The sequence below is a fragment of the Sarcophilus harrisii genome, chromosome X, assembly GCF_902635505.1.
Source record: "Sarcophilus harrisii chromosome X, mSarHar1.11, whole genome shotgun sequence".
Taxonomy (NCBI): Eukaryota; Metazoa; Chordata; class Mammalia; order Dasyuromorphia; family Dasyuridae; genus Sarcophilus; species Sarcophilus harrisii.
The window spans coordinates 75,527,927-75,548,939 of record NC_045432.1 but is presented as its reverse complement, the minus strand read 5'-3'; the positions used below and the strand labels follow the sequence as shown (position 1 = coordinate 75,548,939).

Below are 21,013 nucleotides of genomic sequence, written 5' to 3'. Positions count from 1 at the left end.
GAACTTTTACCGTGGAGAGACTCTGGCCAGACACTGAGGATTCCCCAGCTCAGCAGTCCTTGCTCGTGTGACTTAGGTTCAATCTTTCCCCTTTTCTGAGCCTCTCTTAAAAAATGGGAGGGAAGGCTCCGAGCCGCTGGCCTCCAGGAGTCTCCATGAGTGCACCCTCCAAATAGCTCATGTGGTGCTAGGGCTAGAAATCTTTAGCAGACTTAGAAAATTGATCTGTTTGATTTTCTAGGAAAATATAACCTTCTGTTAAGACCCGCCACAACATCTAATGTTTTTCTGGAAAGTTGTGACATCCTACAGAACACCAAGATGTAGCGTGTGAAAGGATAAATGCTCATTGTCAGAAAGCATGTTAAATGATGCACACATGACCTCCTGGAATAGGATACACAGTGTTTGCCCCCATCCCCATGGAGGTTCCATAGGTTGACAAAATCCTGCCTTTCTAAAGGACACAGAGGCATAGAAAAGTGTAATGGCTCAGGGAAGTGAAAGGACTCGCCCAGGGTCACGGCCAGTATATGTCAGAGACAGCACTCGAGGCTGTTTCCTAATTGTGACACCAGCGTCAATACAAAGTATATTGAAAGTAGGACATTGTGATTAGAAGAACTGCCTTTCCTAGGGAGCTGTTGTGTGCTAAAGGGAGGTAAGGCTTCCTGGAGGTGAGGAGGGAGGACATTCCGGACATCCTGGACCATTCTGCACAGCCATGAGAAGAAGGAGTGTTAAACTCAGAGAAATAGCTTGCAGGCCGCTCTTGAGCATGTGAGGAGCAGCAATTGAAAATATGATTGGGAGAGTAGGTTGGGAACCAGATTATCCAGGTCTTTGACTGGGCTGTGGAGTTTGCGTAGTAGCCTACATATTTGGAGTCTTGTCCGATTGCTTCGAAATACTACTTTGGAAACCAAAGTAGGATTTACTGGGAGGAGACAGAGGTCAAGAGGAATATCTTTGCTAAGGGGGAACAGAATAGCCCTGGGAAGGCAGGTGGAGCTGACGGAGGAGCAGAGGGGAATCTCGATGCAATCCCGTTGAGGAGGCTCCCGTAACAGACAGAAATGCTTACCTTGGGGCAGCCATTTGTTGTCAGAGTCTCGTGCTTTTTAATCAAAGGATTTATCAAAGCCGGCCAGTTGTGGTGACCCAGAAAGTACTAGTGTTTTCTGCCATTGTGATAGAAGAACTGAGATCCCAGAGGCCAGACATCCCTTCCCAACTCATTATCTGTCATGGATCAGGGGGGTTGAGTAGGAGTTGTCATTGACAAAGCACTGGATGGTCAGTCTGCCACATATCAATTAATAGTGGATGAAGAAAAAGTCTGGGCTGACAATGTTAAAAAATATTTTGCTCTTAGCATCGCAATCATAGCTGGAGTTTTGTGTCAGCTCTGTCAGGAAAATAATGAAAAATGTTTAGTGCAAAGTGGGACAGGGTTCCCCAGTCTCCCACTGATAGGCTAATGAACTGGGAAGAAAAACCGGATGCAAACAAAGAAGCTCAGCCAGTTGTAAAGAGGAAAGCATAGAAATGATTTGTCACTTGATTCATTAGGAAAATATTTCCATTTGGCAGCTGAACTTGACCCCAAGAACAAATGTGACCTGAATAAAAAGATGTCTATGGTTATCAGGATAAAGAATTAAACTTTCCTTTAAAATCCAACTTAAACCCTGAATTTGGTAAGAAGATGCTACATGGATGGCAAAAGTTGAAAAGTCACTTAATTAGATTTCTCAGTAACCCCTAATTAATTTCCAGGAATCAGAGACCTTTAGTTTGGAGGTGACTTAGAAGGTCACTTCCTTTCCCTGGACTCCCCATTCCCCCCTATAAAATGAGAGGATAGGATTAGAATAGATGACCATCGAGAGTCCTTTCAGCTCAGATTCTATGAATACTACCCAGATTCAAATGCTTACAGCAGCCCACATTGGCTGTTTAACCTTGAACAAATCCCAACCTCTCCAGGCCTTAGTTTCCTCGAGTGTAAAATGATGGGACTGAAGTCGATGACCTCTAAGATCTTCTCAAGTTTCAGTGTGAGAAGCCCATAGGGCCTTCCCTCATCTCTCATGCAGGGACTCCTGGGAACCTGTAGATCTCCCAGCTTCTGTGTTTTCCTCGTTGCCAGAGCTCTTCTGATTGATTGTGTAACTATGGTGCTAGTGATTAATTGTCTCCAATAATCATAATCTACATTTTGTCAAGGTCTATAGAGATCTTGCTGTACACCTGCCCTGTGACGTTGGTAATATGAGTATTACTACCTCATGCCTCTGAATGAGTAAACCGAGGCTCAGAGAGGGTAATTTGCTAAGTCACACAATTAGTAAAATGTCAAGAGCCGAGTCCTTCCAAGTCCAAGTCCAGGGCTTTTTCAACTCCCCCCCATCCTCCTCCTCCAACAGCTCCTTTTTATTCATTCAAAGGGCAAGTTGGAGCTTTTGATTTCACCCATATTCCTCTTTGCTCCAGAAAAAAGAGAGACCATATAGCCTAGTGAGCCTTCTCTCTCCAATGTTGCCTAAAGCTGTTGCTGTCAGGTGGTAGCTGTCCACTGTACTCTGAAACAAACAACTATTTGTCTTGCCGGCAACTCCTGTCTCACTGTAATTTGAAGTTAGAATACAGCCTTCTATTTGGCAGCCACAAGCAATCTGTAACTTTTACAAACTGCCCGATTGAGAGATCAGAAAGTGCTTGCACAAAGACTCTATCCCTTAGCACCAAACATTTGAACCAAGAATCTTTTTCAAAAAAATGGTTTCCCCACAAAAGAGTGTGGTGGTCTTGTTTTGCTTGTGTTAGCAGATCTGGGTAAAAACCCAACTTCAAATACTAAAAAGAGAATCTGTAATTTACAAAATCCCTTACTCCTTCAATAATGTCTGGGGAAAGAAAAGACACCTTTGACAGCATCTACAAGACCCAAGAGACCATAAATCTAACTGTCAAAAACCATTGCCTCAGCCTCTGCTCTTAAAGTGATCTTGAGCCATGAGCGTACAAGGTATGGTAGGTGGATGGGCCAAATGAATACCCTGACATGGTTTCTACCATTCCAATCAGGCTCCCGCTGAGGTGTTTGAGTGGATCTCAGTGCTGCGTTTTAAGAGGGATACAGAGGAAAACAAATGGGATGGTAGGCAGTTAAAAACCAGGCCCACTTTAGAAACAGTTTGACGAAGTGGGCATGGTCAATCAAGGGGTCACTTGAGAGGGATGTCATATGCCTGCAATTTGAATAACTGAGGGCCTAACGTGCAAAAAAATCGATTATCTCTGGTGTGTGTAGTACATGAAGGCAGAATTAGAATCAGCACAGGTTGCTTGGGATCAGATGTCAACACAGCAGAAGGAGGAACTTTCTAACAATTAGAGCCTATTAACACAGACCGGGATGCCTCCTTAGGCACCCTAATCCCATTACTGGAGGGAGTTCAAGTGGAGACTGGGGAATCATCTATTTAATATGCTGTTAATGAAATCCCTGTATTAGGTGAGCTTTGGGATTCATGATTTCAAAAGTCCCTTCCAACTCCCAGATTCTATGATAAGGTGAAGTCATTAATACTTATTTTAAAGAAAAAAGGGGGAGGAAGTCATCTAGCTCTTTGTTTTAATCAGTCTCAGCAAATGTACTGAGTTAGTAGAATTTTTTTCAATATTTCTCTCCATGGTTGCAGTAAAAGTACATCTTATGATAGTGAGAATGATGTCTGCATGTTTGTATGTTATCTGTTTCTTGGAGCTGAAGTACTGGTTTTTTTTTAAGGACTAGCCTTATTTCTTTGAGGCCTTTGGCTAATGGACCCAATTTTATACTCTCTCATTCCTACTCAAAACCATCAAAAATACTTTGCCTTCCTGTGAAGAAATAACAATTTGTGGGTCACTGGTCATGTCTCTCATTTAAAGCACTAATAGTCAAGTCTATTAATGTCCCAAAACAGGCAGTCTTAGCTCTCACTGCTCCTTGCTCTCATTATGTATGGAGCCCCACAAGACTAGGGGATTTGTAGTTTCTTTTTTTTACTATGGCTAGATAATTCATCAATTAGCAACCAGTCTACTGGCCATGAGTCTCAGGAGACTTAGGTTGCTTAAACCATGAACAGCAGACTCAGACTGTCTTCAGGACCAAGGTCAGTGCCCTTCCAGGTAAAATCTGCTAGAACATGCCCCATGGGCAGAGGGCCTTCACCAAGCCAGGGTCATCCCTGCAAGGTGAGCTATCCAGAGAGGATTCTGTACAGGATCAGACTGCTTGTTTCTTTACTGGCCATCTCATGTTTTAAAAAGTTTTCAAATGTAGAATTTTAACAGGCATTCTAGAAAAAGTCAGGCCAGACTCTCTTAGAGATAAAGTAACCCTGAATAAGTCCTGGGGGATGTTTGAACCAAGGGGCAGAATGTTTAGTTTCCTTTCCAGTGTGTGAACAGAAATTGACCCCCACTGGTCTACAAGGTCATTATCTCTGGCAGGAGTTGCTGACCAAATGCAGTACCTTAACGGGGTTGTTACCTGAATCAAACCGAAGCCTCGTGCTAATGAGAGCAGGGGAGACTCTCTGAGGCTTTGCCTCCCCTTTTCTTCTTAGAGAAGGAGAGAACTCTTCAAACCCTTACTAAAAATGGCTTCTTGTGAATGGAAGAAATGTGTAGTGCTGTGCTTTCCCCTAATTTGGCAGAGCTGGAGAGAACTTAAAATTTAGAATGTCATCAGTAGAAAGAGACCTCAGAATCTAGACTATTACAGTGGAAAGGGTGCTTAGAACCTCGAATTTAGAATATCACATCTGAAAGAGATCTCAAAACCTAAGATATTACAACTGGAAAGGAATCTTAGAATCTAAAATGTTGCAGCTGAAAGGGACTATAGCACCCAAAATGTCCCAGCTGGAAAGGAACCTTAGAACCTGCAATGTCACAGCTGAAAGAAAACTTAGAATATTATCCTCAAATTTAGAATGCAAAAATTAAAAAGGACCTCGGGACCTAGAACGTCAGAGTTGGAAATGGATTATGTTCCATAGATTCTACAGCTAAAGGGACTCTTAAAACAGCTTAGAATGTCAGAGCGTGGCAATGGTACAATAGTCCAACCCTACTATTTTTATTTATTATAGCTTTTTAGTTACAAAAACATATGCATGAATAATTTTTCAACATTGACCCTTGCAAAACCCTCCGTTCCAACTTTTCCCCCCCTTTCCCCCACCTCCTCCCCTAGATAGCAGGTAGTCCAATACACGTTAAATCTCCAACCCTACTATTTAAACATGCAGGGGCCGCAACACTCAAGAATTATTGGTCTAAAGGAACCCTATTTCAGGGTGAATTTAGTAATTCAGCAGCCCTGGATCCAAATGAGTGTGACTTATTAATCTGATGACTGGATGTTCAAGCTTTAAGAATTTCTGTTCTCCAGATCACTTGCCATCACCCAGCAGGAGGTCTTTCCCTTACTGGCTGAATAACTGGGAATCTCCTTTGGTTTTGTCTGGGCTCTAAGGATCACGTGCCTGCAGTTTGCTTAAGTCACCAGCAGATGGCACTCCCAAATTTTTGCTTGGACCAGTAACTTGTTTGTCTTCAAGTGGGCCAACCTGTAATAAACTTGAAGATAAGCCCTTCTCTCTGATCGAATTGCCCCGTTATTGATGGATGATAACTTTTTATCTGGAACAACTTGCTTTCTTAATAGATAGCAGACTTTAAGGGTATTTTAAGGGTTTTTTGAATAAATTTTCGTTCAGAGAAGAGGCCATTAACTTTTGAGTCTCATTCTAAATAAGTTTCTGTATTTCTACAAGATTTAGTGCTAACTTATTGAAACAGCGCAATATAGTGTAGAGAGTGCTAGGGTTGGTGACAGATGGATGAGGATTCAACTCTTTACTTGATGAGATCCTAGGCTAATAACTTAGGCAGCTCCCTAGGACTTCCCTAAATGAGTCTTAGATGGGCTGAGAATTGTGGGACAAGTTTCCACACTGAGAATGGGCTCCAAATGTCGATAAAACTGTCGATCCTTCTTGTATTTGTAGGCAATGATAGCTTCTGATAAAAAGACTTTTCTTAGTTCAGTGTCTTCAATAAGTATATATGTAAGTAGTGTGTGTCTTCCTACAATAGGTAGGGTGTTGTGTTCTGAGCACTGGGAGCCTCATTGGAATAAGTATATAGTGAAGGTAACTTCTTGGAAGGGTACAACACCATATGGATATGTATGTTCTGCTGTGTTAAACAAAGTCCACACACAACAGACTGAAAATATCTGAGAGAAACCAGAAATATAGAAGCAGATTTCAATTCAGATTTTAGAATTAAACTGAGCTGAGCAGATGCTGCTCTATATCTCCCAGGCCCCTAAACACACACACACACACACACACACACACACACACACACACACACTCATTCATGGCTGTAGTTGGGAGAAGGTTCAACACTTTCCCATACTCCCAACTTCTTTCTTCACACCTATTGTCCTCTGGCCAACATATCGTATACTGCCAAAGTAATTTTTTCCCCAGTAATCATTGAAGCCTGAGGTTTCTTGACAGCAGTTGGACATGGGATGGATATAGGTCTTAGGTTGGCAAGTCTTTTCTTTGTTAATGGATATAAAATATTGGAGCCTTTAAAGACTTACTGATGTCTTGTATCTTAGAAGTTGAAGGCTACTGGCCAAGAGGAAGGCCAATAACCTGAAGTCCTCCAGCTCCTCTTGGCCCACTCATTTTGCCCTAGATCTCGTGTGGACAATTCATCATTCTCTATGGCAGGAGGCATGGAGTTACTGTCACTCTCTAACTGCTGAGAAAACTTATTTATAAAACAAGTCAGAGACTAGAATAAAGAACTTGGACTTGCCTACTATTTTTATTGAGTAGTGAACAGACATCAAGCCATTTGGGTTCTACCACAATGTGAATTCTAGATCCTTTAGGAAAAATTGAGTTTGTGCTGCATAAATCCAGAGTAGTAGGGGAGGATTTCACTGCTAGGATGGCAGTGGTCTCTAGCTTTTTCTTTGGTCATTATCAGGTTCAGAACTTTGTCACTCAGATTTTCCCCTAGTTCATTTTGTCCTTGTTACATAGAGCATGAGCGACCAACCAGCTCTTAAGGGCTGTCAATCCAGGTTCAAACCAAAGGAAAAGAATTTTACACACACACACACACACACACACACACACACACACACTGCCTCCACTCCAGACAGTTGTAGCTGAACTGAGAGCAGAATGCCCCTGGAAAAGTCAATTTGCTTTGGCCACATAGTCTGATCAAAAGATAAAAGGTGTAAGGAGTGGAAATAGTGGATAGGGCATTGAATGTGGAGTAAGGCAAATCTGAATGGGTTCAAATCCAACATCGGGCACTTAGCTATGTGACCAAGCCACTTAACTTGCTGGGACCTAAGTTATGTCAGCTACAAAATGGAGTGGGGAGTGTAGAGGACTCTGGGGCTTTAAAACTCTCTTTTAGCTCTATGATGTTAATACCCTATAGAATTGTGACATTGAGCTTCCTATCCTATTAGAATTCAGCTTTTCCTCCCAGGAGGCCAGTTTCCCACAATTACTGCTTCTCTGAGTCACTAATATACAAAAGCCTACCATCCTCGGATCATGATGGAAGGATGGTTATTTATTGAAATGGAAGCCGATTCTGTTCAGTAAGGCTGATGAAATGTCCACCAACTGAGTGTTTGACTGATACCTCCCTGGTCCTGTTAATTATCTAGTGAGGAGCCTGAGAATCATTGGTGTGGTTTGAGCTTTTTCAACTTGGCTTCTTCCAATGATTAAATAAATGCAATGGTCAGTATGGGATCAGGACTCAGTGTAGGAAGATAGTCTATTGTCCCTCTCTGGGAATTCCACATGTCACTATACAGATGAGCAAACCGAGGTCCAGAAAGGAAACTTGACTTGCTACATCTAGAGACAGGAGGGACTTGGAGCTCTGCTCTTCTGACCTCTGTGGCAGCCATGAAAACAGCCCCAGCCCCCATTTTTCATTGGGGTGAAACAGGTGGCTTCCCTATAACTTGTAGGGAGATTAAAATTCAAAACTATTTAGTGAGTTCCAGGAAATATTTCCAAAGCTTCCTTTAAATCCTCTCTTTTTAGAAGTCTGGCAGCATACGATTAAACCTCAATGACGACTCCTGGGGAAAGAGAAGGGAAACTGATGCCAGCTCGCCAAAGGGAAGCCGCTCAGTTACCTGATGATGACAAAAGCAGCCTAGAAAAGGGAATTTTTCAACACTTCCAAAAGTTTGTTGCCAAGGCTTGGAGGGCCAGTGTTTTAACCACTTTATCTTCTCCTAGTGTCATCTCAGCTTTGCCAGAAAACAGTGCCTGGACAGAGTTTACGGTGTGGCCGATTGGTGTAGTTATTTAGCCCATCTTGCCATGTGTCCAAATTAAGACAGTTTTCCTGGTCACCTGTAAAATATTCCCGAGCTAAGCCCCAAATGGCCAGAGAAGCAAGTCATTTTGTGTTGTAGTCTCTTCCCTGTTCCCAGTCTTCATGAAAAGATGAAGAATATCCAAGAGAGGTAGTGTGCATGGTAGCAAGTGAGCCAAGGAGTTCAATCCTGAATCAGTCTGCAGCAAGTGGCAGAGGCAGGAGGTTCTCTGACTTTGATGTCAGCATATCTTGGAGGATATAACCTCTAGCTGGCTCTCCAGCATTTCAAAACCCCTGCCTCACTTTAGTGAGCAGCCCACTTTGAGGACCGCCATCCTATTCCCTAGAAGTGGAGACCTTTCCACAAATAATTTGCAGCTGTGACCAAAGATGGGCAAAATCAAGGACTCCCTCTTCATCTCCCTCTCCTTATCTTAGTCTCCTAGAAGTTTCTGCAATAGAGCAGAGAGTTCAGCGGCTTATTTCCCTTGTTGTGCAGAAAGTTTTTCACCCAGTGATGGGCTGTAGGGATTGGCAACTTTACATATTTAGGGCTGTAGCGTCACGGCCCCATAATTGACAGATTTGCTACAATAATGACTGGAAAGGGTTGGGATTGTTTTGACAAAAAGAATACTTAGAATCTGTGTCTGTTATGCAGAGATGGGAATTGTTTAAGTCACTTGATACAGTCTAGAGTTACCTGGTCAGAAATAGTAGCATGTATCCTACTGGGCTGGGATCCCCTAATGCCGGCTATCACTACTACGGCAGGCCAATGGAGGAAGGGGGCAGCTTTTGTTAAATGGGGTAAGGGGCTGCCGAGGGATAGGCTTAATGCTGAGATGACAGTTGCTGAAGGGGCTCCCTTGTCCCTGGAGATTTTTAGCAGGTGGTTTTGGCCCGTAGGAGCTGCCTTTGGAGACATGTAGCTCACTGGGGAGGCGTGGGGTTGTGGATGGTATTTAGCAGCACATTGAAACTAGTATCAAACCTGGGCTGGACTGGACAGGCCCTTAGGAGGAAGTTCCTAGAAGGGGAAGGGACAAAATGGGAAAAAGAAGAGAAAGGCAAGCGAGTAGACTGCAAGCTTCTGAGGCTGCCGGGAGGAAGCTGGCAAAACAAGCCTCCCTCACAGGACACCATCTGTCTGTTTCACTGCATCTTATTCAAAGGCAGTTGTTGCCCTTCTCCCATCGCACCTTAAATGTTTTAATCCATTTGGCTAGAAAAGTAATTCTTTAAGTGAGAGGAAAAGGGGCCCGGCGCAAAGGACACCAGGGACAAACAAGTAGATGAGGCCCCCTGCCCCCCCAGGACCTCATAGAGAAAGAGATGGGCTGTCTGGGCGATCAGGAGAAATGAGGGGCTGTGGCCCTGCCGTGTGGCCAGCTGCCCCAACAAGGAGGATGCTTTTTTCCCTTCTCTTCCTTCCCCACCCCTGCCCCTCCTCTCCTGCACCTTGCCATAAGCTGCTCACCTTTTCTAAAGAATGGCTGTGGGTAGTGTTGAGGCTGGAGATCAGCTCTACCAACAGTAGGGTTTGGGTGTCCCCCCAGAACTGTGGAGGACCCCTCTGCACAGCCCTCTGTGAGCTAGCACAGCGTACTCTTTTCTAACTGCATTGACAAAAGAAATAGGTTTCCACGTGCCATCAGCTTCAGGGAGGGGGCAGTAATGGAAAGGTCTGAGATTGGAAAGCCATGATGGAAAAACCCCAGCGTCCTTTGTCAGACTGCTGTGCTGGGCTTTATTGCATTCAACAGATGCTTCAAGACGGCTCCAGCATCTCAAGGTTTCCTTATTTAAACCCAGCCTGGCTGAGCTGCTCTCCCAGGCCTGGCTGCAGGTGCCATTCGTGTGCCCCCTTTCAGATCTGTGGGAGTGGTAGGGATCCCTGAAGTTGGCTTGGTGTCTGGCTTTTCCCTGGGGCTGCTACCATAGGTTCTGACCATCTTGTACCCCCACATTGAAGAGAAGAACCTGCTTCTCCCCCTTCTTCTTGGTCCCCTGCCCCGCTCCCCTCAGTTAGGGACTCCAGCAGGAGAAAGCTCAGAGACAAGATTCCACCGGCCTCGCCAACCATGGCCAGAGCAAGCCCTTTCCCAGCTTCTCCAGCCCAACCGACCGGAGCACCTGGGCTGGGATCGTTCGGACCTGGCGAGAGGCTTTGGAGCCAAATATCCCCAGAAGAGCAGAAATCTTGGGCTTGTAAACCGACGGCTTTGCTGCTCCGGATGGTCAGGGTCTGGGCTGTGGGCCGGGAGTCTTAGCTGCACCAGGAGAGCCCCCCCCCACCCCACCAACCTCGGGCCGAGCCGGGCAGTGGTCCGTACCCTCCTAAAGCAGGACAGAGCCAGGATCGGAACCGGGCCAGAAATGGCTTCTATTCCCATTCTCACGCCATACTCTCCCTTAGCATGGGGGACTTGGGAAGGAAAGAGGCCCCCCACATACTGCTGTTCTCTCCTCCCTTGTGGGGGCAGGTGGTTGGAAAGGGTCCCTCACCACCCAGATGAGCTCTCCCTGGGCCTCCACGGGGGCACCTCCAGCTGGAGGCTGAGGATATGGGGGCACTCTGGGGGAGAGCTGGGGGTTGGGCCCACTCCCTCCCTCGGAGCCCTCAGTGGAGGACATGTGCCTAGAAGGGGCTCTGGCTGCCTGCTGTCCTCCCATCCCTGGCTTCCCGTCCGTGACTCATCCCCCTCTCCCCGAGGCTTCTAGCCCCCGAAATGTTCTAAGCTCCCTGGCGGGCTCCAGACCGGCAGTGAGGCAGATCGAAGGGGGTGTCGGTAGCGAGGGTGATTGGCTGCGTGTTGCCCCGCCTCTCCTCCCCGCATTGAGGCAGGGTCTGCCCCGCTCCCCCAGCCTCCCACCCCCTGAAAGTTAGTTTGGTGGAGGGCATAGCTTGCTGCCACCATGCGGAAGGGAGGGGAGCCCGGCCCTTCGCGCTGGGACCCGCTCTGTCCGTGACCCCCTTAGCTCCCGCAGTCCCGCCACCCCCTCACCAGCGTGCAAGGTGGTGCGCAATCCAGCGCGCGCCTCCCCGGGCCCCTGCGCTCCCCTGCGCTCCCGGGCAGCCGGTCCTCCCCAGCCGGAGAGCGCCTGGCCGGCCACCCTTTGAGCCCCTGCCCAGCCCCAGTCAGAGCGCGGCGCTGCGTTCTCTGGGCCTGGCAGCCTCTGGGTTTCTGCGGGGAGGGGAACGCAGAGGTGCCGTGCGCTCCGCCCGGGCTCCTGCCCAGCCTTGTCGGCCGGCTCCGCAGCTTGCTCCCGTGCCCTCCCGCAGGCGCAGGCAGCTCCGGGGGACCCTATGTGTGCGCCCGCCGCCTCCCAGCACGCCCTCCTGCCGGCGCCCGCGGTAAGTTTGGCACCCCCGCCCCCACCGCAGCACCCAGCACGCACCGTGCCAAGCGTGTGCTGGCTGCAGACCGCCCTCCCCGGCAGGGCCACCAGCCCTTTGGCTGGACTGGACCCTTGTGACCAGAGCTCCCTCACGGCCGGGGGGGGGGGTGCCTCTTAAAACTGCCCCTGCAATTTGCACGCCCACTGGCTGCCCCCCCTCCCTGCCTAGGCTCCCAGGCCGGAGCTAGCCATGTGTGCGCACTTGCCATGCGGACCTCCGTGCCCCAGGCCAGCCTTGCGCATTCGGTCCAGGACCTGGGGGCACCTGGGTCAACAGCAGGCCCGCTGCGTCCCAACGCCAGCGCTCAGCAGCTTGGCCTGGGGGCCTGGTACTGAGGGCGCGCCTGCTCCCAGCTGTTCTCAAACCTGCCCCCTTGGGCTTGTGATTTCAGTTCCCTGCTTCCCTGGCCCACCTCATTTCCCTTTATTTCTTGGTATACTTCTTTCTCTAGAAGCGCACCCCAAGGCTCAAAGGGGTCCCACTGAGTAGAACCTGCAAATGACTGCGGAGCAGCCCAGGCTGGAAAGCTGGAAAAGTCCAGCTTGTTGCACCAAGCCTGGGGGGGGGGCTAGAATGGGGAAGGGGGCTCAGGCTGGGAGCTGCTCTGGAGGAGGGGCTGCCTCAGCTGGTGCCTGCTCCCTCCCGCTGGCCCGCTTTTACAGGCTGTTCCGTGCTGTCCGAGTTCCGAGCCAGAGCTGGAAGAGTCATTCGTTACCATTTGTGGGAGCCAGCCCCGTCAAAGCCGCCGTGGGGATGCAGAGCTGAGAAGTGCCCAGGACGCTGGCCTCGCCCAGTGGCCCTGAGGCAGATAGGGCGGGGAGGCCAAGGCAGGGGTCCCAGCTGCTTGGGTGCTGAGGCAGGAGGGTCCCTCAGTTACCCCGGGCTGAGCTGGAGTGTGAGAGTGATACATGTAACCATTACTTCTCCTGCTCGGACACTGACAGCCTTAGCCAAGGCGAGGAGGAGAGCAGGGTCCAGGATGCTGGGATTCTGACAGCAGTCCCCTCCCTGCTCATTCTTACCCTGGCCAGATGCCCTCTTCCTGCCATTAGTGGGAACGGGCTGCCTCTGAAGCAGGAGCCAGATCTTCAGATTCAGGGGACCCTTCAGCAAATGCCATAAAGCATCTATTTGGGCAGGCTGCGGAGAACAGTCTACTCACTTTGAGTATTGCTTTTCTTTGGGCATGTTTAATTTAAATTAAAAAAAAAAACCTTCCAAGATAGCCTGATGCCTGGGGAAAATGATTTCTTCTACTCTCTTCCCTTTTCTTAAGGATCCTTCCTGTACTGGAGCTTGGTAGAACAGAGTGAATAGTAGGGCTTCTTCCCTTGCATAGCTCCCTCCTCCTTCTTACTCCCCCATTTTGAGGAGAAAATGTGAGAGAGTTGTTTTCCTCCTTGCAATTTCTCCAGTGACAGATTGGCTTTCTCACCAGCAGGAACAGCCCTGAACCTCTAAGGGCTGGCTCAGACTAGTTGGGTCAATGCTCAGGTAGGAATTTGGAAACCTTGTCTTTGCCTCCTTCTGGTGACCTCTGCCCTTTTGGATAATCTGGACATGGAAGGGTTTGGGGGTGTTTCACAACTGTCTCTGCTGCAGTCATGGGGAGGGGAGAGGGAGACTCCTAGCTCCTTCTCCTTCCACAAGCAGTAGGGATCCGTCTGAGATCAACATGGAGAGACGGTGTTGGGTGCATTTGTCTTTAGGAATCTCTGGAAGTGATTATGTTGCGGAGTCTGCTTTCTGTCACTGTCTTTTGAAGAGTTCAGGTAAAGCACAGTCTTTGAGGATGAAAAATCGGAAAAGAGAAATTTTTATTGATGATGGGGGGAGGGCAGCTGCATGAGCCCTTCACTTGTGGCAGGTTAGGATGCTAAGCTCTTTGCCGAAAAACTGGAAAAGGAATACTCTCAGCTTGCTTTCCTTGGTTTTCCTCTGAAACATCTATTGTTTAATCACCATGGACAGTTCAGCATGTAACTGGAAAGAGCGGAGGATATTAGAGCAGTCATAACTGCTGGTCAGATCTAGTTGACTTCAGTAGTTTTGTGTCTGTTCCCAGAATTCAAGTATTTATTAGCTACCAACTGTCTACAAAGGTGCTGTGCTAGTTGCTGAGAATACTCCAATGTGGATGTTGCAGTTGCTGAGAATACTCCAATGTGGATGTTGCCTCCAGCAGTAAAGATCCCCACCCTTGCTTGCCTGCTAAGCCCCTGTAGCTTTCATCTGTGACCTCTCACAAATCAACTACAAGGGATCCTGCCCATTTTCTGGGCAGCTTCGCTGTTTCTGGCGATGTCCCTTAGAGCACCTCTTCAACCTTCACGCCTTCCATCTCCCTTTCGGCTCCCCTTAGGAGTAGTCCCACCTTTGAACAGCCCACTTTCAGGACCCTGACCTCTGAAATTCCCTCATCTGATCATAGTCTTCCGCCATCATACTTCCTTTGGGCTGTACGTTCCCTGAGACTGTGGCTGGTCTCGTTTCTTCCTTCCTACCAGTCTTGTCTCCACATTTAACCTTTTCCACTGGATGCTGTTTTCTACACTCGCTCCATGCTTTTCTCCTTCCTTCTTTCATGCATCATCCCATTACTGCTAATGCTCAGCTGCAGCTCATCCCTCACCCAATAGTAACTTTCCATCTATGCAAGAAAAGTTGGGAGCCAGGAAGATAACCCGTATGGCCCTTGGTGAATTGAAGTCATGGGGGCCAGATAGTCCCAGGGGGGTGAAAGACCTTGCAGATGTGAACATTTCTCTTCTGTCAGAGACATCTGCACTTACCTCGGCCAGGAAAGGCGTGGCAGGGTTCCCGAAGGCCAGTGAGCCCTGGATTGTCAAAAGGGAGCAGACAGTAGAGTCTGTAAAGTTTTAGGGCTGGGATCTTGACTTTGATTCCTGGCAAGCTTCTATAATACATAATTAAAGGGATGGTGAGTGAACATCTAAAAAAGGAAAGAATTGGCACGAGCTTATCAAAACTGAGCATAGCAGACTCCCCTTAGTTGCTCTTGTGTCCATTTTCCTAGACTTCGAGCAGCCTTACAGCAGATCAGCCTTATACAGTCTCCCCGGGGTTATTGTAAGGATCAAATGAAATATGTAAAATAGCAAAGCATTTTCCAAACCATGAAGCACTCTGTAAGTGCTAGTTGCTATTATTATCTTCAGGACAGAGAAGGCTGGAGACGTGGTTTGCCTGGATTTTGGCAAACGATTGGAAAAGGCCTCTTAGGTTATTTTTTGGGAAGAAAAAAAGAGATGCGAGCTAAAGGAACCGACAGTTTGGTGATTTGTACCAGGTCATCTGACCAGACCCCAAAAGTACTCTAAGGATGACCTGACTCCAAGAGCCCCAGCACAAGTCCCCACGAGGCTGTTCTCTCCTTGTTGAAAACCTTAGAGAGGGCAATTCTTGGTCAGAAACAGGTTGGACTTAGATGCTTTCTGAGGCGCCTTTGCCTCTGCAGTTCTGTAAATCATCCCTTTCTCCTTTCCCTGCAGTTGCCAAACCCTGTGGATGTTACCTTTCTGTCACCTGCCTCTTTTTCTGCACTCCCACAGCCAATGAGACAGACAGAAAGAGGAGAGAGACAGACAGTGAATGTGAGTGTGTGCCTCTGAGTATTAGTTCAGACCCTCAGTACTGCTCACCGAGCCTATTGAACCAGCCTCCCAAACTGGCCTTGCTTTTCAATCCATCCTCCAAACAGCTACCAAAATAGCCTTCTTAAAATGGAAGCTTGTCTCGTATCCCTCAGCTCCCAGACTTTCAGTGGCTTCCTGTCTCAAGACATAGGGTAAGATCCAAACTCCTCAGCCCAATATAGTCTCACTCGGAGCTTCCTTACCACAGGCTCCGTTGCAGTTAGCCTAGACTGCTAGCTATTCCTTGAATCAGACTTGCCTTTTTCCAGTTGGCTACTTCTCTGTCCCCTGAGCCTTTCTCTTCTTTCCAGATTCGGCTCCCATCCTCACAGCCTGCTATCGCTGTTTTCTCTATTCTCAGCCGACCTCCCGTTCTCATTTGTGTGCACGCCACATACCCCAACGTGCTCCATGCCGTGCCCTCTCCTGATTGCCCAGCACTTGGCGGGCTTAACACGTATTTGTCGGATTTGAGAGAAAGGGGCTCGCTGAAGAAAACTTCTCCCCACTTCCCTCTTTGGTGTGATTCTCCTTACCCAGTCCCCGGCCCCCTCTGCTAGTCGGGACAGGCCAGATGCCCGATTTGAGCCGGTGTTTGGGCTTTGCCCCTTTTCACGGTCCTTCCTGGACATGGCACCGTCCTCTCAAGGTCCCCTTCCATAGGACTAGGATTCAGCCTTCTCCCACGCCCAGACATACCAGCCAAGGCTGCTTGACTCATCCTCCCCGCTGTCAGGAGACGGAGGGACAATTTGGACTTTGAAGGTGACAGTCACTGGAAAAGCAGAGTGAGTTTGACAGTGAAATATACTAGCTCCCTCTTATCTCCGAGCCCTGCTGGTTGCTGCCTCTGGTTTTTCAGGGCTGCTGTTTCAGGCTAGGGAAACTGCCTATGAAGAGCACCGATGAAAGTTCTGGGCTCGGGCAGGGACCTCCGGAAGGCTGACCTTGCAGCCTCTGGGCTAGGACACGGCTGAGTCAGTCTCCGGACAGTTGCTGGCAGAGGAGCAGCTGGCTGATGGGCAGAGCAGGGAGAGTGAGGCAGAGTGGGCTGCTCATTGCCTTTTAGTGTGTGGCAAGCTTAGGGACTGGCCATGAAGGAGAGTGGGGGGGGGATGGGGCCTTCAGAAGGCAATTAATTAGCTTAGGTGGGAAGATGAGTGTGCAGGGATGAGCCTGTGTGCTTGTGGGGGGCTGTGTGGTATTAACATTTCCATGAAATAGGGATCATGTTCTTACATTAAAAATAATCCAAAATTTCAGAAATTTCATTAGGGATTTTGTAGAGGTTAGAATGATCTATTTCAAACAAGGAAGGACCTTGAAAGTACAGCCAACATGCTCCTTTTTTTCCTTTTTTTTTTCTTTAATTAAAGCTTTTAATTTTCAAAATATACACATGAATAATCTTCAACATTCACCCTCGCAGAACCTTGTGTTCCAATTTTTTCCCTCCCTTCCCTCCACTCCCTCCCCTAGACGACAAGTAATCCCACTTGATTTGAACCTGGGTCCTGTTGTTCCAGTGTAACAGTTATAGATTTGGGCAGAATGGTGATGAGGAGCCTATGAGCCTAGTTCTGATCTGGCCTGAAACACTTGCCAGCTGTGTGACCCTGGACAAGTCACTTCATCCTATTTGCCTCAGTTCTGTCATCTGTAAAATGAGCTGAAGAAGGAAATGGCAAACTTCTCCAGTATCTCCACTAAGAAAACCCCAAATGGGGTCATGAAGAGGTGGACATGACTGGGAAAATGACTGAATAAAAAAGACTTGGGCTTGAATCTCCCTCGAATGCTAGGCTGAATTCCTCCGAGCCTAAAAATCCCCTTATTCAGAAATAATATAATAATATTAATTTTATATATATAATAGTAATATGTTAATATTATATTATATCTTAAAATAGGGGTGGGATAATAGGATCCACCTTCCAGGTGCTGTAACAAAGGCAATAATGTCCATAAAAGACTTGGCAAACTTTAAGGTGCTCTATAAATAAGAGCTCTGACCTGGCCAGACAAAGCATGGAGTTTGGGAAAGGTCTCTTGCGTTCAGCTCCACAGCAGGAGGGCAGAAAGCCAGGGGAGGCACACACAAAATATTAAGAAGGTGGTGAGTGAGTGAAAATGGGTGGGCTACATTGAAGATGGCTGGAGGAGGAAGTTGTCACTAACCAGTGCGAGAATTGGACAGCTGTTCTATTAGGATCACAATTTCCCCCGGCCGCGAGGCCGGCGCAGCTCAGCAGTTGTCAATAATGGGCGTCTGATTTTCGTCATTTATACAAGGTTGCCCGTTAGATATCACTGTCTCCCATTCGAGGTCTGTCTGTTCTACCCTCCTGAGTAGCTGGGACAGGTGCATTGTTGTAATTCATTTCATTTTGACCAGGGATGTGAGAACGTTGCAGGTAATTAGGTTTCCCTTGGATTACTTCTAAAATACAGAAACTTGAATCCCACTATGACTGTAGCTTCTGAAAAATCCTACCACTGCCTTATTTTTTTTCAGCTTCTGCCAGGTTTTAAAATTCTTGCCCTGCACCAAGGGATAATCTTTCTCCTAACTCAACAAGCTTAGTACAGGTCGAGGAGACAGGGCGATACGTACAGTGTGAAGAGATTTGCAATTGAAGGAGGTGGTTCTGAATCTTGTCTGTGTGACATCCAGAGGGTCACTTGGTATCTCTGGACCTCGGTTGCTTTTCTGTAAAATGAGAAAATAGATTAGATCATGAACTTTGAGGGTCTGGGGAGATGAGGAGAGGATCAAAATTGGTTTTTGTCAGTGAGACTTCTCTTGATTCAAGATAAAATTCTTTTCTTTTTTTTAGTTTTCAACATTCATTTTTGTGAGATTTTGTGTTGCAGATTTTTTCTCCCTCCTTTCCTCCCTCCCTTACCATCCCCTCCCCAAGACAGCAAGCAATCTGCAATAGATTATACACGTACAAAAGGATGCAAAATATTGCTAACTATTTCTTGATTTTTGGATACAAAATAGAATACGAGCTCAAAGAAACATAGTTGTGATATAACAATTTAAAATGGAGTCTCAGCTGAGACTTAAGAGTCTTTCTTAAAGACTTAAGAGTCATTCTTAAAATTCTCTTCTGGCATCTTAGCATTTTTTCTGAAATGAAGAACCCAGTGATAAAAATGTCGCTATCAGACAGAGAGTGGGCAGAGAGGAAAAAATAACATGGAGACAGAATGACAAGTGAAGAAATGTTGTCACTGGAGTAATTTGATTTCCTCTTTGTTACTAAGCTTTATATTTTACTTTAAGAAAATGCCATTTTTTGGGGGATCTGCCAAATTCTTTAATTAGAGATTTGATAAAGCCGTACTGAATATTGAGTCTCCTGATTTGATAAAACAACAAGCTGAGGCCAGTTATTTATTTCTGTAGCACAGTGCTAAAGACATATCTGGAAACCACCGGAAAATGAGGCTAGAAGGTTGACAGTTTGGGTGTTTCTTTATGTAAACATGAAAACCAGCATAGATAGAATGGCCTTGAAAGCCTCCTCCCTGCCTCTTGTAGAACCTTCTTACCCGATACTGGCAGCTCACCCTATAAAGTGTCACTGCCAGGTCCTTCCCATTGATTGGCCAACACAAGAGCAGAATCTCGGCTCTGGCACTTGGCTCATCTCAGCTTGTCTTGCTTCTTTTGACCTCGACTTCCACCTCGGTAAAATGGACCCAGAGAGCCTTTTCAGCTCTGGTCACTGCCCAAGATCTACTATCTAAGGTCAGTTCCTCTGGTCCTCCCGGCCAGCCTGCTGCCCTTTGTTACGATACAATGGAAGATCTTGGAAAGCTCGAGAATCCAGACACAAGTTTGGCTCTCAGCTCTACTATTTCTTAGCTGTGGGGCCTTTGCTGAGGCACTTTTATCTATTTGGCTTCAGTTTCCTCCTCATCTATGAGATGAAGAGGTTAGAAGACCCAGTAGGAAGCTTAGGTGTCAGACACTGAACTTGAACACCAAAGACCTGGATTCAAGTTGAGCATCTGACACACAGGAGCTATGTGATCATAGAAAAACCACTTAGCTCCACATACTTGAGGCAGCTCTCTCAGACTCAGTTCAAGATAGATCAATGATCAGATGTTCCATCCTAGGAATTCTTTATACTGAGGAAATCACAGATCCAGGCTCTATCTGGTATAGGTGAAGGTAACTCCCAAAGCATTACAGTACTCTGAGGCACGAGCAAAGCCCTAGATGAATTCTGCTACAAAAGAAATTATCAATAACGAATAGCTAGGATTGGATGGCTTCATAACCAAAAATAGAAAGATGAGGAGAGGAGATCAGTTGGTTTTGGTTTTTGTGAGGGTCTGGTGGTAAGAAGGGATAAGATGAATTCGGTTTTAGAACTCAATAATTGTAGCGTTGGAAGAGACCTGAGAGGTCATGTAGCATAAGCCAGTGTTCTTCCCCATCCACTATAAATGGCAATCCAGATTTTGCTTGAATTCCTCCTGTAATGGAGAACTCACTACCTGATGAGGCAGCAATTCCATTTGAGGGCAGCTCAAATTATTAAGAAGATGCACACGTTCATCCGATGTTAATCCAATTGTTTAGTTTTTACTCATCCATCTGTTTCTGCCTTCTGAAGCTGCATTGGGTGTTTCATATCGATGTGAAAATGGGATACCCAAAGAAAGAGTTCCAGAAGGCAGATGGAGATAGGGGCCAAAGCTCTGAGAAGAAAATAAGGCCAGAACTATATGGGAATCTTTAGAAAAGGTGGTAGAACCTATGAGAATATGAAATTTATCTAAAGATAATGTGTACCGTTGGAGTGAATGGAAAGCAGTGCATTGGAGTTGGAAGGCAATCTGATGTCAGGGGAGGAATTCTCATGCCCTAGGCTCTTAGGCCTGGCTCTACCATTAACTACCTGTATGGTGTTAGGCTAGTTCCCAAGACTCAGACTACCCAGCGTCTCCCAGCTGAGAGCCTAATCTTGTCATCAATTTTCCAGTTGTCAAAACCCACTCTAGGAATCCGAGTTAGAGGATCTGGGTTTAGGATCCCAGATAATGACGATCATAAATCTTAAACTATATCATTTTTATTAGGCAAAAGAGGGGCCGTCCGCCACTGGATATGAGGAAATATCTCCACATCCAAGGCATTTCCATGAATATAGAACTTCCCTGCATCGAAAAGCATCCTATTGGATTGGTGGGAGGAGGGAGCTCTATAGCAGGGGAGACAAATAGCTTTCTTTTTCAGGATAGAGTAGTTAAGTGAATTCCAAGATGTTAGCCATCAATAACAAATTACTCATAACCTTTTCTAGGTGACTTCTATTTAAACTTTTGCGCAGTGATAGCCTCCGTAGAGTATTGTTAAAGAATGGAGAGGGAGATGAAATCCAACTTCATTTGAGAAACTGCTAAATTATAAATGATAGCTCTTCGATTAGATCCTAAACAGAGCTCCCCAGAGCACAGAAACAGCATAGCAGCAGAGACTCAT

General features: G+C 46.8%; 1 protein-coding gene across 3 annotated transcripts in view; it reads left to right on the top strand.

Moving 5' to 3' along the window:
• HTR2C (5-hydroxytryptamine receptor 2C) overlaps positions 1-21,013 on the top strand; it is a 158,156-nt gene that overhangs the window by 39,513 nt on the left and 97,630 nt on the right. For 2 of the 3 annotated variants that reach the window (XM_031944349.1, XM_031944351.1), the window contains exon 1: positions 11,254-11,806. The exons of the other annotated variant lie outside the window; for it this stretch is intronic. The gene's annotated coding sequence lies outside the window, so the exon portion shown is untranslated. Of the gene's footprint in view, positions 1-11,253; positions 11,807-21,013 lie in introns of those variants that run through there. 3 annotated transcript variants of the gene reach the window in all.